The sequence below is a fragment of the Dendrobium catenatum genome, unplaced genomic scaffold (assembly GCF_001605985.2).
Source record: "Dendrobium catenatum unplaced genomic scaffold, ASM160598v2 fragScaff_scaffold_963, whole genome shotgun sequence".
In the NCBI taxonomy this organism is placed as follows: domain Eukaryota; kingdom Viridiplantae; phylum Streptophyta; class Magnoliopsida; order Asparagales; family Orchidaceae; genus Dendrobium; species Dendrobium catenatum.
Window position 1 is genome coordinate 746,445 of NW_021319425.1, and position 15,453 is coordinate 761,897.

Below are 15,453 nucleotides of genomic sequence, written 5' to 3' on the forward strand. Positions count from 1 at the left end.
TCATTCAATTGAACTGTTTTTAGATGCACGTTTTTCTGATGAAATTGATGTCGGATTGCGATTTTATAATTCATATCAGTTTCATAAATATATTATTTAAATATTAAAATAAAATTTAAGTTCAGATGAATTTAATTTGAGTAGGTTTGAGAAGCGGGTTTCCAAATATATTTAGCTATAACAGACAATAAAGTGGTAATGAGAGATTTATTGAAAGGCACGTGTCGAAAATTAAAGAATTTAAAATAAAAAGGAAATCTACTTTGTGCGGTCTAGCTTGTGAGATTATCTAGCCTGTAAGACTTTGAAATAGTTGAGAAAACACATCAAAATTAGGCTTCCTTCGGCTTTGATTGTGTTGGCTTTGTTGCGTGGTGGGTTTTTAGCTTCTCTTGGTTTTGTCTGTCTATTCCTATTTTTTTGTGTTCGTGCGGGTCTTTTTTCAGTGGTTGTTGTGGCTTCTCTGTTACTATGTGGCTGTTGCTACTGCCTACTGCTTCTATGTTCTGGATTGATTTTCTTTGGTTCCCTTTTGCTGTTTTGTTTTTATTATTTCTAGCTCTATTGTAATTGTAAGAACCATTAGTTTTGATACATTCTTAAAAAATTATCTTAATCAACACGAATCTCAAGGCATAATCGAACCGGAAACTTCAAAAAATAAATTCAGGAGCATCTGAACTCTAATTTCAACGAGCTTATAGTCAAACTGGCATCTCGGAAATACGAACCCAACGACACCAAATTCAGTTCGATCCGAGCCCAAGTGAGACCAAATCAGGCACCCGAAGTGCTGTTGGAAAGCTCGTACCACAATTTGAGTTACCAAACGATCTCCGATTTTAACGAGCTTATAGCCGAATCGGGCGGCTAGACGAGACAAATCCAACGAGCACAAGATCGCCAAATTCCGACATCACTAAGGCCTTCAAATGTCCAACAAACGGTGCACGATCTAAGGATTCAATTTCGGCCGTCCATTTGACCACTCCCTATTTACCCCTGATATCACACCTATTTACAAGCCATGCCATTCCAGAAAAACTATAAATAAAGCCCTCATTCTTCACAAGGGGAGTCAGGTGAGAAGAGGAGAAGAAGAGAAGAGAAGGAGAAGAATCAGCTCCTCCTCGACCACCGTCGGAGTTCATTCCGCCGCCTGAATACGCCAGAATTCTGCCGGATTTTTGGGAGACGTCGGAATTTTGCAAAACTTTGTAACTTTGTTTCAATTTAGAAGAAACTGATTGTAATCTGATCGTCCTGACTTGTGGGACGAATCAACCTCTGTACTTTCAAACAAACAATAGTGGAATTACTTCAACTGGGCGTGGCCCCGTGGTTTTTTCCTTCTTTCGGGTTTTCCACGTAAAAATCCTGGTATTCATTTTTTCCTTTCATGTTTGTGTGTGCTAAATATTCGTACAACGCTTGGACGTAAAATTACAAACTCTACCGCCGCGTATATTCGAGCACGCAACATGCTTATTGGTTTTACCTCAAAGATTGTATCTATAAACAACTTTTAGTTCTTTAAGGACATCTACTTTTATTCTTTACAGAACGTGTAAGTCTCTTTATAGTTTTAAAATAAAACTACGTTAAAATCAAAAGAAAATTAAAAGTTAAATTACAGCACCTGAAAATTAAACTTACACCACTAATATAATTATTATTAAAATAAATTATAAGTAAGCATTATTAAAATATTATGATTAAACATCAAGCATTATCACACACCTTTTTAGAAATATAAATAAATAATTTTAATCAAATTTTTAGAAGAACAATAATTTTCATGTGCAAATACACAAAATTATAATGTAAATTTAAGAAAAATTAATTTTATGCGTAAAATTTAATTATACATATCTATTTTCAAAAATTAAGGCTTTGTTTGGGACAATTTTCTTCCTGCTTACTAAAATGACTTTTTAATATAACACTTTCTTGAATACTAGAATTTTTTTACTAGAAAGTTGCTTTAGAAAACAGAAAAAAAGTTATTCAAAATAAAGCCTAAATAAAATTTCATTATTTATAATAATTATCATTGACATCAAGATCAGTTTAAGTTAAGCTTATCAATGTCTCATAGTTAATTATTTGCTAAATTCTTCGAGTTTTAATTGTTTTGTACATAAAGGAATGAAAAAACAAATTCATTTCTAAATATTTGAGGTCTTAATTTCAAAAATAAGAATGATATTTTGATGATTGCACTCCCAAAATAAAATCTTAACATTTTTTTTTAAGTTTTTTAAAATTTTAAGAATTGAAGAAAGAATTATATATGCCTATATAATTCAAAATATCAAGCAAATTTATTTTAAGTGAATATTTATTGAGGAGTATAACTTTATTAAAATAAAAAACTTGTCAACTTTCGCAACATGAAAAACAAAATCTTTTGATTCCAAAATATTTTATTATACCTCTCCTCCAGTTCTCTCCTGCTCAATAATTGCTTGTTTTTCATAATAATTTAAAGCAAAAAGGTACTTAGGTACTACAGAAGAACACGGCATAGGTCAACCCTACATTCAGGAATAAAAAACTTGAGCCATATTCCTGCACATTTATCACCTGGATGGTAATGCTTCTGCTAGTTGAACAAGTTGAACAATCCTTCTTCAGAGGAAGAGGGATAAATTATTTGTGCGGGCACTGTATCTCCTTCGGAGACCAATCAGAATATGTGACGTTAGTCATCACTCGGTATTGCGACTCGGTATACTACTCGAAACCGCTCGGTATCGCGGTTTGGTACTACTGATGTGGCGCATATTAATTTGTCTCTGGATTACATTTTGTGTCCGACTTCTGTACAAAATAATTTCTCCTGCTTCCAGAGGAGAGACTATGTACATCCCATGTGCAATTAAATGTTTTCATGAATCAAGAAGGATCTCACCATTCATCAATATTGTATTGTAGAGTACAAATTTTATAAATAAAAACATATTTCCTATTTATAAAATATGAAATATATCAACATATTTATATGTATCAACATCATGAGCAAGTGGTAGGGATCATGCACGTGTGAAAATTTCGGAACATGCATGAATCATGCAATCATCTTTATATTTGAATTAAGCAATTAGTATGAATGGCTCCTAGTCCTTTCAGCTAAAGATTCTTGTATTTCCTAGACTTTATTGAGTCAAGAAAGGGCCAATAAACAAGATTGTTTGGCCTAGGCAAAAAAAAGTGGAAATACTAGCTAGAGGTGTTTGAATGATTTTTTGTCATTGAGGAGCTGATATGATTTATTGTGGAGCTGATATAGATGGACATATTTTTCTGGTCAAATTAGGGTTCACGCACGAGTGTTCAAACACTAACATCTTATTAGTCATATAGCCCGTGGTTTAGTGATTTGAATCCCTTGTCATGATTTGAAATTAAGTGTCAATAAGAATGTGCATGTGCAATATGATTAAATTCATTCAAAAAGTTCCTTGAAAAAAAAAATGCTATCTCATAATGTATGGAAGAAATTATTTATTAAGAACTCCAAAATGAGATCATCATCTTAACATAATTGTTGGTCATCAAGACACTACAAATGTCCATTTTAATTATTATGCACCTAATATTGAAAAGAGACATGTTTGTATTAGTCGTCAAAGCGGGCCCTAAACCAACAATTCTCGCTAAAATAATCAACGGTGTGACATGGAGGGAGACTTGAAGGTGCCATCAAATGTACCTTGTTATTCTATTGTGTCATTCAGATTGATAAAGACTATTTATTTTGACATGCACAATTAATCAAGCATTTCGAGGATCATTATGCCATACATAAGAAAATTATGACAAATTTTAAGAATAATTTATTAGTTCTTTAATCAATCAAGCTATATAGGTTTAGTTATTGGACAATAAAAATAATAAATTATAAAAATTGAGTTCAATGAAATGGTGAATAATATGATATATACATTCAATAAAATTCGAAAGATTAGAACTGTTGTGTCTTGAAATATTCACAGTGGTAGATAAATATAAAGTTTAGCGTCTTAGCTTTATACGAAGATCCAGCACGCATACAAATAAAAGAGAGGGTATAAAGTTCATAAGAGACACGAGAGTTTTTATATGGAAACCCTTAAAAAGGGGGGAAAACCCATTAGGTCAAGCCTATTTTGAATGAATCCATAAGTGTTTGCAATCGATTACAAATGAAACCCTTCCTTGAGGGGGAGACCTTAGCTTAATTTAGCAAATATACATCATATAGAGTGCTTACATGGTGGGAATTGTAAGAATCAATAATTACATGTTTGTTTGGTCCAGGACCATAGTTGGTGGGTGACAAAGGTCGGAAAGATAGTAGTCCGGTGATGCTGGTCGGAAGGATCGTAGTTGGCGGGTGATGGAGGTTGGATAATTGTTGTTAGGTAATGGATGTAGCTAGGAAGGACTATAATCGGCGTTTGACGAAGGTCAAAAAGACTATTATCAGGTGACGGATGTTAAAAGGATTATATTCGACAGGAGAAGAGATCAAAAAGATTTTTATCAGGCGACGAAGGTCGAAAAAACTATAGTATGTCGACGACGGAGATCAGAAAGGCCATAATATGACGACTGCGGTCAGAAGGATCCTAGTTTGACGATGAAGGTTGAAATGACCATAGTATGGCGATAGATGTTAGAAGGGTTGTAGTCTGGCGATTGAGGTGGAAAAATCATAGTCTGGGGACAGAGGTCAGAAGGTCTGTAGCCAACTGATGATGTGGGTCAGAAAGATTGTAGTCTTGTGACAGAGGTTTGAAGAAAGTCCGACGATAATCGGTTGTCGAGCGCAAGTCCAATAATAATTGGAGGTCGGGCAAAAATACGACAATAGTTGGCAGTCATTGTCCTGGTTGGTGATCGGGCGTAAATCCAATAATAATTAGTGTATGGGAGAAAATCCGACAACCTATTTGACAAGGACAATGAGGCAAGCCTCATTAGATCCAATAACAGGGATCCATAAGGGGTCAATTAGAGAAACAATCTCCACATAAACAACATCAGACTTAACAACGAGAGTAGAGTTTAGAAGGGGTTAGAAGCCATATGATTAAGACTTTCAAATGCATCCTAAGCATTCACATAAGCTATAACCCCTTGAGGAGAAATAACAAGTTTAGAAAAAAATTGGAGCCCTATGAGAAATGGGGTGAAGAATGCTACAATTAGAATTACAATGACCTGGCACTTTGCAATGTTCACAGAAAGAAGGAAAGTCATTTATAACAACTTGCTGAACATAACTGATTCAAGGTATGATTTGGAAATATCCAATTCAACAAGGGCCTGAGCAACAGACGACCGCAACCCAATAGTAGTAGCATTATTAGTTTTCAAAAGGAGGCCAAATAAAGAGCCTAAACCATGGAGAATGCGAGGGGTGAAAATATGCAGCCTAAGATTTGGGAAGTAAACCCAAATTAGAATGATCGGAGAATCTATAGTTAAATCAAAATACGGCGACCATTTAAATAATTTCATGTAGAAATTGGAAACATAATAGGAGCAATGGAAGAAAACTCTAACGTAATCCAAATCGTTAATCAGCTTGATTAAAACATTCTTTTGATCCAAAACAATCACAAAACTATCACTAATCAGCTTAAGGTTAAAGAATAACTTATGAATTGCCAAAAGTGAGGGTCTGCTTTACTGACTAGGCATACTCAAAAGGCTTGGCAAGGGCCATGATTTTAGCTTTGGAAATTCACAAGGATGTCATACCGTAATGAGTCGTAGTTTGAAGAGCAGGAAAATCAGTAGAATCAACATATAGACTTTGATTCATTGTATTCTTCTCATTAGGTTGCCAATTGCCACGTGTTTTCTCCTATTCATGTTAGTAAATATTGCATTTCATTGCGACTTGGTGTAATCGACTTAGATTTCTTTTGAGATGACTTTTTTACTGTTTCTTGAAGCAGCATTTTAATAAAAAATAATAATTTTTGAACTAAAATGCTGCTTCAAGAATCATTAAGAAAGCCGTCCAAAACCAAATCATTAGACTCCCAAAGGATGAGTCATAATGTTTCCCTTGTATACCAGTCATCCATTACATACTCTTTCCCATGAATAGACATTATTGGAGGGTTTCAGCTTGCATTATTTTTCCTCAACATGGTTTAGGAAATCCTCCTTTTAGTTATGTGGGGAAACGTAAGCCTTGTCTTTTAGGCCTCATTTGGTTCGGTTTATTTCCTCCCTTTTCAAGTTTGATAAGTCGTGTGACGTTTTGGCTGTTAGGAATATCCAGGTCAAAGATAACATTTGCAATCTATGTTATAGCAATATGGAGACTATTTCACACCTGTTATTTGAATGTGACTATTCTTTTAATGTGTTAGCAAAGCTGATTCCTTCATTCCAGACACATTATTTTAGGCCAACTGTTTACTTAGCTCTTCTTCATATTGATAATACGGATAAGGCTAAAAAGATCAAGGCTGGTCGCCTTCTTATTCTGAATGCTATTATTTATCATATCTGGATTGAGAGGAATAATAGAAGGTTCAAGTCCTCTGCTTTATGTGCCAATTCTTTGATAAAGAAAATTTCAAAAAATATTAATATTAAGTTGATGGGATGGAAAAATGGCATTGAGGTGAAAGAAGCTTTGAAACTCTCTTGGTAGTACATTGTTCTGGGTTTGGTATCAATGCCTGATGCCAACCCATATATGCTGAAGTATTTGAAGTGATTTATCTCAACTGTGAACCATGGATTGCTGGTATTATTCTTTGATGCTCGATCCTTTTTGTAAGCAACCTGGAGATAACCTGTTACCATCGAGAAGTATTAATTAGCAGAATTTGTGCTGCGGACAATGATGATCATCTGCTATTCTTCTTTTGGATGGCCTTAGTGGAAATCAAAGAAGATTGGGTGTGGGATTTGAAAGGTTTTCTTTTTCTGAGTCCCAGCAACTCAATCTATCCAGTCCGTCTATCAGATTTCAGACATTTATTCCGTCTCCAGCTGAGTTTCTACTTCTCTGAACCGTTGAAGGAAGGCTGCTTCAGAATGTCAAAGTTTTTCTGATTAATTGGTTCTTCAATTTTTCTGTTTGTTCTGTATTTGCCTTTTATTTCTTGTTCTCTGAATTCTGGTAGCTTGTTATTAGGCTGAATTGTTATGGTTTTTATTTTAGTTATCTGTAAGCTGCATTGATTTAATAAAACGGGATATGCCCTCAATTTTCCCAAAAAAAAAAAAAAGTTTGATAAGTCAAAAATAGTTATTTTGAAATATTTGGAAGCATCGCTTACTTATAATTCCTACTCACTAAACATATTTTTTATCGATGACAAAATTTTTTTTTGTATTTGCTTATTCCGTTACAAATCAAAAAAGTTGAATTTACCCAGCACGTACGCTACATTGAAACTCATCACGTCTGCGAGTTTCGTCTTCTCCAGCGGCTCGTCCAAAGAAATAACCTCGCTATTTTACAACTCCCTTCATAATTTTGGCTTGGACTTGCTTCCCAGACGCCAACCTGCTTCACCGGGATGACTCCAAAGAAATAACCTTCCCAGACGCCAACTGCACTCGACTCTTCCTACCCGACCACGTAAGACGCCAACCTGCCGTCGGCCAGTGCAACCAACTCCGTACGACCCCAACGGCCGTCTAAGCAACATCGGCCTGTGCTCCTCCCAGTCATCGACCCGAGCTCCCAGCTGCCATCCAACGTCCCCACCGTCCAGCAGAGTCCCAGATTCACTGCCAAGCTGAATCAGCTTTAGATTTCAGCTGCTTCCACCTAACTTCTTCATGTTACGTGAAATTACGTAATAGCATCTCAAAATGCATTTAAAACCTGAAATAGGGGAGGGAAATCTCATTCATGTTTGGGATGAAACTGTAGCAAAAATACATTCTATTCAAGTAAAACTAATATTTCTTTTCATTACAATTCATTTCTTCAACACAAATAGAGCAATGTACATGCTTGCAGCGCACCAAAATCCCATCACTAAAAAAAGTACACATAAGTATAATATAAACATTGATGGTCGCTGGTACAATCAAAGAAGAAGCTCTGCTTGTTGAAGCCATGGCTAGTTGTATGTTGATGATTTTTTGGGAAGTGCGGTAGAAGAAATAGACAATTGTTTTGCTTTTGCATGATTTTTTGGTTTGAGAGGAGAAGAGAAGATTAGGAATCCATTTATAGAAACCTGATATTTGGGAAACAAAAGAAACATAAAACAATTAATGGGTACGATGGTTTCGAGAGTAGGCAAATGGGTTCTGAAGTGATCATGTCATTTTGACTCATCAAACACAATTTTGACAACCTCATCTCTTACAAGCTATTCGTCTCTGATCGCAAAGAATGATTAACAAATTTGTGTATAAGCTTACAATTAAATTCAATAAAAACAATTTTAATTTTTGGCTTATTACAAAGTTAGAAAGTTATTGATTTTCATATTTTATGTTGTATTATTGACTATCTTCTTTATTTTCAATATTCAAAGGATAAAATTTTACATATGTAAGATTTACTTTTTAAAAAACAAATTAATTACATATACTTAAATTTCAAAAATAAATAATTTAGTCTTTTATAATAAAATCGCTAAAGCTTAACAGCTAAACAAACAACTAATATATGTATTTGGATTTCATTTTATTTGAGTAAATTTTAAATGTATAGCTTGTGTAAAATTATGTCAGTTATTGTCGTCGTCCATCGCCCACCACTGTCATCACTCACCACCACCTCTAGCTGCCAATTATTGTCAGCCGTCTTGGCCACTGTCGCACCAACGATCATTATTGTCGGATGGCACCACCCACCTCAACTGCTCATCATTTGTTATTGTTGACCACCTTTAGCCGCTCTCAATAACCTCTAAACTATTATTTTGAAGGCATTGCTATTTTATTTTGCATTTTTTTTTAAATAAAATAAAAAGTAAGAGAGAGAAAAAGTCTTGCATTTATAGCATTCTCAATAAGACTCGTCACTTCATTCTTTTTTTAAGCATAACAAATAACTCCTAAATCATATAAAAAATTATTCTAATAGATACATCAAATAAAAGGGAAAATATAATGAAATTGGTGTTCAAGCTCAAGTGGTCAGAAGTTCATGTTTTCAAAATAATAAAAATATTTCAAAGTTATTTTAAATGTTTGTAACTTTAATTTGATATTTTTTCAAAAAAAAAATCAAATAAAAAATGTTAATAAACATCATTTAAATATGTTTTTTTAAAGAAAAAATAATTACCTAATTATGTTTAAGATTTAAAAAAAATTTCTCTTTCCTTTTAAAAAGTTCTTCATTTGTTGTTCACAAATTGAAGTTTCTTTAATTTGTTGTCCGGATTTGCTTAAGGATAATGAGTATGTTTGGGAATGCTTCTTTTTTGTTGCTATGTTTTTCAAAGAGAAATCACAATTTTGTATGGCCACTGCTTTCACATTATATTTTTGAATTTTTTGTGTTAAAAAGTTATTTTTTATAACCAGAATAGCTAGAATTATTTTTCTCACAATAGATTCATAATCAACTTTTTAAAATACTACAACCATCCCAAAAATATCATATATTAATAAATTTGAATGAGAATGATGATTTTCACTAAATGATTTAAGTTATTATAAGGATCTGAAATATACTTTGATACAAAGAATTCTCTAAATTTAACTGCACTACACCATTTTAGAGCAATCTGGTTTTGAAGCTATTAGAAAGATGTAAATCCTTTTGTGGAGGGGGAATAAAATAAATAAATAAAAGGGGTGGGGGGGATATTAAATTGAATGCTGGCTTTAATAGTTGTCCAAAATATAGTTGCCATAATAAATGAATAGAATAAAAATGTCATATTTGGATTAGTAACCCAAGATGATTCTTACTTGCACTCCTCACCAAGTTGAAGCTAACCAAGAAAATATAATTTGAAGGTTTATTTAAAAAATATTAATTTTGTTTAAACATTTAGATCAAATAAAAGGGAAAATATAATGAAAATAACATAGATTAATTCAAAGTAGTGAAGTAAATTTAAAACTTTAAAAGATGCATAATGTTAATGCTTTAAATCTTTTTTTTTTTTTAGATTTAAATCTATATCTTATTTCTGTTAAGAGAATTAATTTTAAGCACATTAAGACATAAATGTGAGTGTCAAAGGGATATGCATATTATTAAAGATATATTTGATGAAAAAGTGATTACTTTTAAATTTTAATTAGTCTTGGAATAAGTTAAGTGGAATAGGGCAAAAGTGGCGTAACAATGGTAAGGTGAAGATGGTAGGGGCCATAATACATTAAATTGAATGCTGGCTTTAATAGTTGTACAAAATTAGTTGCCATAATAAATGAATAGAATGAAAATCACATATTTGGATTAGTAACCCAAGATATTCTTACTTGCACTCCTCACCAAGTTGAAGCTAACCATGAAAATATAATTTGAAGGTTTATTTAAAAAATATTAATTTTTTTTTTAGACATTTAGGCTAATTAAGGCAGACCTACACACACATCGCATACACAAAACTCAAATTCAAGTCCTCTTAGTTGGAAGCCTAACCTCTCAACCAACGGATCAAGGCGAGCTTTGTATACTTGTTGCGTCCTGGAATATTCGCGGCGATAGAGAAATATATAATTTAGTGTCTTAGCATTGTACTAAGATCCAGCACACAAGCAGATTAGATAGAGGGTGTAGCGTTCATAAGAGACGCCGGATTTTTTATGTGGAAACCCCTGATAAGGGGAAAAAACCATGGGGCCTGATCCAGTTTGAATGAATCCACTAGTATTTGCAATCGATTACAAATGAGGCCCTTCCTTGAGAGAAGGCATTGGCTTAATGGTACACATGTACATCATATAGAGCGCATTACATGGCGAGAGTTACAATAATCAACATAGATATGTCTGTTTGATTTGAAGGGCCATAGTCGGCATGAGATAGGGGTCCGAAAGATTGTAGTTGGCAGGAGACCAGGGTCAGAAAGAACGTTGTCTAGCGATGTAGGTTGGAAGGACTGTATTATGCAGGAGACCAAGGTTAGAAAAATTGTTGTCTAGTGATGTAGGTCGAAAGGACAGTAGTAGGCGACGGAGGTGAGAAGGACCATAGGCAGGCGGAGATATGGGTTAGAAAGACCATTGTCTGGTCATGTAGGTCGGAAGGACCATAGGCGATAGGATATAGGGGACAAAAAGACCATTGTTTGGCGATGTAGGTCGGAAGGATTGTAGTCCAGGAGACCGAGGTTAGAAAGATCGTTGTTGTAGGGCAGTGCTCCGGTAGAACTAGGGCGTCAAGTGGTGGCCTAGCAGAAGTTCGGACCTCAAGTGGTGGTATGACAGAAGTCTGAACCTTAGGTGATGGTCCGATAGAGAAACGATGTGAGACGGTGGTCCGGCGGAGGTGAGGGCCTTAAGTGGTGGTCCGGCGAAGCTTAGGGCCTCAATTGGTTGTCTGACGGAGCAACAACGTCAGGCGGTGTTCCGGCGGAGCAACGATGTCACGTGGTGGTCCGGCGGAGGTGAGGACCTCAAGTGGTGATCCGGCAGAGCTCAGGGTCTCAAGTGGTGGTCCGGTGGAGCAACGACGTCAGGCGGTGGTCCGACGGAGGTGGGGGCCTCAAGTGATGGTCCGGCGGATCTCAGGGCCTCAAGTGGTGGTCCGACTGAGCAACGACGTCAAGCGGTGGTCCGACGGAGGTGAGGGCCTTAAGTGGTGGTCCGGCAGATCTCAGAGCCTCAAGTGGTGGTCCGACGAAGCTCAGGGCCTCAAGTGGTGGTCCAAAGTAGCAACGACATCAGGTGGTGGTCTGGCGGAGGTGAGAACCTTAAGTGAGGGTCCGACGGAGCTCAGGGCCTTAAGTGGTGGTCCGGTGGAAGTATGACAGTGGTCAAGGATAACCTTCTTCCTTCTCTTCCTTCTCTTCTTCCTTCTTCTCTTCTTGCTTCGATCCCCTTCTCAAGAGGAATGAGAGGTCTATTTATAGATTTATGGAGTGGCATGACCCATAAATAGGTGAGAGATGAAGGGTAAATGAGGAGTGGTTTGATGGGCGGCCGATATTGAATCCCATGATCATGGACTGTTTGATGGACATTTAAATGTCCTAGTAATGCCGAAATTTAGTGATCTTGGGCTCGATGGATTTGTCTCGTCGAGCCGCTCGATTCAATTATAAGAACGTTTGGAAACCCTTTGGTAACCCAAATTGTGGTCCAAACCATTTAACAACGCTTCATACCCTTGATTTGGACCCATTTGGGCTTGGATTGAGTCGAATTTGGTGTCATTGGGTTCATGTTTTTGAGACGTTCAGTTCGATAGTAAGTTTGCTGAAATCGGAGTTCGGATTGTCCCAATTTTAATTTCGGAAGTTTCCAACTTGATTTTGCATCGAAATTCGTGCCTGATCAAGATAATTTTTTGAGGACGTATCAATACTGATTTTATTAAATAATATATTCATTTTTTTTTTGAAATATTCACAGCCAAACTAATTACAATCGGAGAATCCACCTCAACGTCCAAATGGTGAGTCCACTTCACCACTTTCATATAACAATTTTGAACAAAATAAGACCTATGAGAAAAGATTCTGCAATAATCGAAATCATTCTCCAGTTTTATCAAAACATTCCGATTATTGAGCACAGTAACAGAAAAATTCCCAATCAACTTTAGACTAAAACAAAATTTCCGAATGGCATCGACGGAGGGTCTCCGCCCCGGAAAACGACCCACCAAAGAGAATTCAAAAGGCTTTGCGAGCGACTTGACCTCATCCTCAGAAATTAATAACGCCGACAAGCCACGATGAGAAGAAAAACTCAGTTCAGGAAAAGAAGAGGAAGAAAAACTTGAAACCGCATTCTTAAAATAAATAGGAGCCGACTTTCCGGACAGGAAACCAGGATCACGAGGACGAGTAGCCGCCATACCCAAAAGCAAGAGAAATGAGAGAAAAATCTCACCAAACGAAGGAGACGAAAGGGCGGCGGAAAGGAAGAGAAAGGCGGAACCCTAGCAGAGCAAAACTCATTATGAATTTTTATTTCTAACTATTCTTTCATATCATGCTTGTGATTCTTGCATTTATGTGGTTAATCTAAAAGATATGTATGAATTGGATATTGGAGTATTCATCTGATTGATTAAGGTTTCATTGGGATGATTTTTTTATTTCTTTATAAAAATATTTTTAGTTATAAAAACTATTAAAATCATGAAAAAAATAACAGTCTAAAGTAAATCATTTATAATTAATTACTTGATAAATTTAGCTATTCAAAGTCTTAAGTCTCGGTGTTGCATGGGTCTTTTTTGGGTTAGCAGGTTGCCGCGGGCATGATCCGATTCTTTAAACCAATCGGGAATTATAGCCCAAATTCGATTCATTTGTTAAATGGGTCGACCCAGAATATGATTTTCCCAATCAGATTTTTGGGTCATGTGAAAAATTGACGCCTTTACTATTGCTGAATGAGTTAAAAGTCAATTAATTCTCTTACGGTTCAAATCCTATTTGGCTCGTATATGCTAAACTATTGAACTCGCATGAATAACACTGAAATAGTAAATGCAGGAAATCTATTAGCCAACATAACTATTTTACGCATTCAAAATAGAGTACTCATCTATAATTAGGACAATTCCAAAATGGGGCTCACTCTCAATTCAGAAGTAACAATCACACCCACCCATTACGCCGCTAATGTATACAAAATGAAGTTCATCCAGCGTCACTGATGTTAATTGCCACTAAAAAAATTGAAGTTTTATGTATAGCGTGTGTATAGGGTAGATTCTAGCTGTATTGAATTGCTCTTTATTCTCTTGTATATTTCTCTCTTTCTCTCTCTCTAGCTAGAGTTGATTTTCTTTCTCTTTCTAGCTAGGTTTTAGACCCACCGTTCTAATAACAAATAATTAATCCCACCGGACTTGCTGGGTTGATGAGCGAGCATGGTTGGGAATCCCCCAACCCATATTCAATTCCGCTCTCATGCGGCGTTATCCCTTAAGTGAGGAGAAAATAATTGTGGGCCCTGCACCTGTGGGGCTTATCGCTAGTAGGCTCGTCGAGAGATTAATTACGCCGTCAAGCGCCTCCTATAGAGATGACAGCGAGTAGTTACTCCCGTTAAAAAAAAAAAAAAACACTACCATAAGCATTACAAAAAATCTTGCTAGCAGCCAAAAAAAAAAAAAATACCAGAATTCTTGTTGTCGATGTCATTTCGTTGTTTACGTTTATGTAATGAGTTGGATCTAAGACTTCTTTTGATCCCTGAGATAGATAAGTTGGGCGGCATAATTTTGAAGACATACAAGTCTTCACTTTTTGTTTTTTTGTTTTTTTTGCTTTTTTTGTTTTGGAGCTACTGTACTAAAGTTGAAGCTATTTATCAATCACGTTGGCGAGTTGTTGTGGTTCAAAGAACCGAGGTGCAATAAATTATTATTGTTAATAAGAAGAAAAGAAAATTTGAAGATCTACATTATTTGAACGTATGCTATTTCTTTCTTTATTATTCCTCTTTATCACTTTCATATTATATATATATATATATATAGAGAGAGAGAGAGAGAGAGAGAGAGAGAGAAGAAAGAAGAAGCTCTCTCGCGCTTTTTAGTCCATAGTTTCTATTATAAAAAGTAGGGGTGTCAATTTCGGGTCACGGATCGGGTTTGAGTCGAACACGAAACTGACTCGGGTTCAATTGGGTCGACCCTAACCCGACCCGGGTAGGCAAACGGGTCAAAAACTCGGACCCAAACCAGACCCGTCGGGTTGCCGGGTTAACCCGACCCGGCACGGGACGCGAGCTCGGGCGCGCAGGTGGGCGGAGTCAACTCAAACACGACCATTTTCCAACGGCTCAAATACTACGCAAACACCGGACCGTTATCAAACGGGTCGGAGTTCAACCCGATTTTTCCGAGGGTGGTTTTCGGGTACGGATCAAATATTGAACCCCTAATCCGACCCTGAAAATTCGGGTTTGACCCGACCCGATTTCAAAACACGGTCGGGGTTCGGGGTCCCAAATTCGCTCGTTTGAAAAAACGAGTGATCGGGTTGACACGACGGGTTGGCGAGGTCAAACCAAAACTCGCTTAGAATGAGACTGACCCCGTGCTACCACGCCTGCCCTGCGCGACCGCCAATGCTGCCAGCGCCCTGCTTGAGACTCCTGCGACCGCACATCTGCGTTGCCCGCTCGCGAGTTGCTCCCGAGCTACCCTCGGCCCCGCAATCGCGCACCCTGCCCGCACGCGCGCGCCCTGCCCTCGTGCTCTTCTCGGCCCCGCCGCACGCCCGCGTCGTTCGCAAACGCAGCCGTGCACCCGGCCTGCCCCCGTGGCTTGCCATACATCTGCGCACACTGCACGCGGCTCACCAGTTAGCCGCGGCGCCAGCG